This window comes from Microtus ochrogaster, unplaced genomic scaffold, assembly GCF_000317375.1.
Source record: "Microtus ochrogaster isolate Prairie Vole_2 unplaced genomic scaffold, MicOch1.0 UNK1, whole genome shotgun sequence".
NCBI lineage: Eukaryota > Metazoa > Chordata > Mammalia > Rodentia > Cricetidae > Microtus > Microtus ochrogaster.
This window is the reverse complement of record NW_004949099.1, coordinates 11,158,231-11,162,015: the sequence shown is the minus strand read 5'-3', so window position 1 is coordinate 11,162,015 and position 3,785 is coordinate 11,158,231. Positions and strand designations below refer to the sequence as shown.

Here is a 3,785-nt window from a genome sequence, read left to right as displayed (position 1 = left end):
ACACACACACACACACACGCGCACACACACACACACACACACACACACACACGGAGGGGGGGAGAAAGACAGTTAGAGTCAGAGATAGAAGCAGAATCAGAGAGACAGAGAGAACAAAGACAACACACACACACAGATAAACAGAGATAGGACACACAAAAGAGAGCCCCCAAAGTCCCGGGGCTTAATGTGTGTCTCCTTTAGGACCATCGTCTGTGCTTGAATTACTATTCTATTAGGTTGGCAGCAGAGGCAGAATGCATGAGGCACAGCAAGTTCCAGGCTGCAAAAGTTTAGGTTGTTGGTCTGTTTAGTCATGATGAGATAACAGGCTCAGTGTGGTACTTGGCAGGCCCAGTGACCCCCAAGGGTAAATCACAAAGGGTCCTCATTGGCTATATACAGGCACATCCCCTGGGAGTAAACCAAAACCAACTTTGCCACTTACTGGAACTTTTCTATATGAATAATTCCCAGGGCCTGATTTCCTCCTTTCTGTCCCCATATCACATACGTATGATTGTCATCTGTGTCTAGATTTTGATGGATACAGTGAGGGGGAAGTCATAATTTGTTTTGTAAAGGCATAGATGTAGCATGCATTTTGTATTAACTGCTAATTTAGACTTGTAAATATGTATTCTAAACCCAGTGAGTGTCAAGACCCTTATTAGGTGGCCGAGGAATTCTCACTTATTCAGCATGCTTTTAAGAGGTGTGTCCTCCTTGTCATGGTTGTCATAGTTGTCCTCCTCTTGATGTGAATGCATATATGTGCGAAGATCCAAGGCCAACCCTAGGTGATCTTCAGTTGCCTTCCAGTTCTTGAAATTTGAGACAGGGTCTTTCATTGGCCCACAACTTCAAGAAGGCTCAACTAGCTGGCCAGCCAGCTCCAGTGATGGGCCTGCCTCGCTTCCTGTTTCAGCATAGCTCAGCCTGCAAGCATGTTTCACTATGCCTGTCTTTTTATAGGAGAGAGCAAACTCTGATCCTCACGCTTTTGAAGCTTAGCATCTCAGCCTCAAGAGCTTCCTTCTTCCTCACCATCCCTATCTTTCCTTGAGACTCTTGGTTAGCAGGAACAAAGGGAAGCCTTAAGTGGAAAAAGCTTGACTCATAATAGTTCCCTGAAAGCCATAGAGGCTTTTGAAGAACGCCTCAGGTGATTCTGCTCCTCCGTGCAGCTTTCCGCTTATATAGGAAATCTCTCTGTGGCTGTTCTCCACTTCCATGGTGGCTCTGAGGAGGATCTGTCACCCCCCGCCCCCAGCCCAATGTCTTGTATTTACTGTAGCTGATGGTAAGTGAACTTTGGTGCTTCTTCTCACCTTCTGTAGTCTCTCTCTTGAGACTTCCCCCTCTGACGGTTCTTCAAAGACCCGAACCACCTTTGCAACAGACTTCTGTAGTGAGAATCGGTGGATTTCAAAGCCAGCTCAGCTGCAGGATAAATGGAGGTAGGGGAGCAGAACTACTGGTTACACATCACGGTCTCATGGGTCATACAAGAGGCAAGGGAAGGTTCTCCATGTGAAAAAGTTGCCAAGCCTGCCCTGGTGTTAATGAACCTGCAGAGCTGCCGGCTTTTCCAGGACCTGCACGTGGGAAGGAAGCGTTTGCATTGAGCCGTGTTGTACATGCTTAGGTACCTGTTTCCCCATTACAAAACTGTAGCCTTTGCTCCCTCTTCTTCACTAATTCCTTTTGTATGTTAAGGATGGCTCCCTGTGTTCCTGAGAGTCTTGCCATCTCCAGAGAGAATACGTGTCTAGCCTCCACTCAGGCCTCTCCTTGAACTTGAGCTCGGTGCCTGCCTCATCCTTCTCTCCTGTCACTTAAAACAGTTTTGTTGTGTTTTTGAAGCAGGGATTCCTGTATCTCAGGCTGGTTTGAATTTGTACTGCGGTGCTTAGGATGCTCTTGGACCTTCCATTCGTCCTTTCTGTACCTCTGAGTATTGTGATGACAAAGATTTGCTACAGTGCCTAGTTTATGTGGTGCCAGGGATTGAAGTCAGGGCCTTGTCTACTCTGCCCACTGATATATCCCCAACCCCTCCTGTCTTTCTTATGGCATTATTTTTTCCACAGGGCTTAATTGCTGCCTGTATCGTCTACATCTATTTGTTTACTCCATGTTTCCCTCCGCTAGCAGCTGTGCTCTGTAAGAACACAGTCTATTTACTGTAAGATGGAGTATAGCTACATTTCCCCGGCTGGTTTTGAACTCTCAGGCACAATGATACTCTGGCCTCAGGTCTTAGAAATGCTGGGATTCCAGGCCTGTGCCACTTGTGCCAGGCTGTGGCCAAGGCTTTGTTTGTTTATTATACTGCTGGAACCATGCCATCTAAAATAGAGGTTGGCAGACTACGGCCCAGAGACAAGATCTAATGGGTGACTTTTTCTCCTCTTACCTGAGAATGAAGTATGAGACTTTCCGCCTCTTTTTTTGGGGGGGGGCAGCAAGGGGGATACAATTTTATTATATACAGGCATTTTGTGCTTCACCAGAAATCCAATCTGATAGGTCTCCACTCAGGCTTTAATATAATACATAATTCATCACCCACCCCCTAAATACACACAAGAACCTTAAAAATCTACAAATGGATGAAGAAAGTCAATACATAGGTTCTTTTTTAAAAAATCAAAGATTCATACTTGAATTATGTTTTGATAATTCACAAAGAAAACACATATTAAAATAAAGAGGTTGAAAAAACTCCTCTGAAATCCAGCTGGGACACAGCTCAGCTGGTAGAGTGCTTGCCTCGTACGCATTAAGGTCCTGGGCTTGGTCCCCAATAACATGTAAACCATGGAGTCACACGCCTGAGGTCCCAGCACATGGGAGGTAGAGGTGGAGGCTAAAAGATCAGATGTTCAAACCCTTCTCGGGCATATGGGGAGTGTGAGGCCTGCTTGCACTAGAAATCCTGTTTTAAAAAAATCCCAAAGTAAAAACATGACAAAAACTACATGAGCCATGAAACACCAAATATTTCACCTCTTGGCTCCTTAAGTTAAACATCTGCCCGTACTCGACCCGGAACAGTGGCTGGCCATCAGTCAGGGCCTTTCCATGAGTTAATGCTCCTTGGGCCACTCCGTTTTAGATTCTATAAGGGTTATTTTTCATTTCTTAGGTCCTTGCTCTAACCTAGAATAATGTCCTGTAAACATTTGGTGTTCAATAAACTTTCTTGAGTAAGGCCCCCAAACTGTAAAAATCCATCCTTGACACTGAACACAGTAGTGGTAAAGCATCTTCTCATCGTTGAGATCCCAGCACTTAACCTGTCCATGCTCACGGAGGCACCTAGGGCCATCACTTCACAAAATGAGGCAGGAGGAGGAAGTGCGGGAGATCTAGAGAGCAATGTGGTGGCTCTGGATAAGAAAGCTTTATTGCCTCTCTAAAATTTCCTAAGAGGATGAATATCTGTTTCTCTACCACAGAAATATGGTAATTGTGTGTAGTAATAGACATTAAGTTTCTTAGTCATTCCACAATGTGTAATTATGGGAAAGCATCAGGTGACAGACCGTAAGTATATACAATTTCTTTCTGCAAATTAGAAAACAATTCAAAGGGGGCAGAGAAACGGTTCAGTAAGGGATCTGAGTTTCATCCCCAGCAACCATGTAAAAAAGCCAGTTATACAAGAACAATGGCAATGGGTTTTTTATCCTACTGCACGTGCTGGCTTTGGGGGGGCCTGGGCGGTTTGGATGCTCAACTTACTAAACCTGGATGGAGGTGGGCGGTCCTTGGACTTC

At 45.1% G+C, this 3,785-nt stretch overlaps 1 protein-coding gene across 1 annotated transcript in view; it reads left to right on the top strand.

The window, feature by feature from the left end:
• Positions 1–3,785, top strand: part of Fam19a4 (family with sequence similarity 19 member A4, C-C motif chemokine like) — a 213,652-nt gene that overhangs the window by 88,566 nt on the left and 121,301 nt on the right. The window lies entirely within an intron of this gene.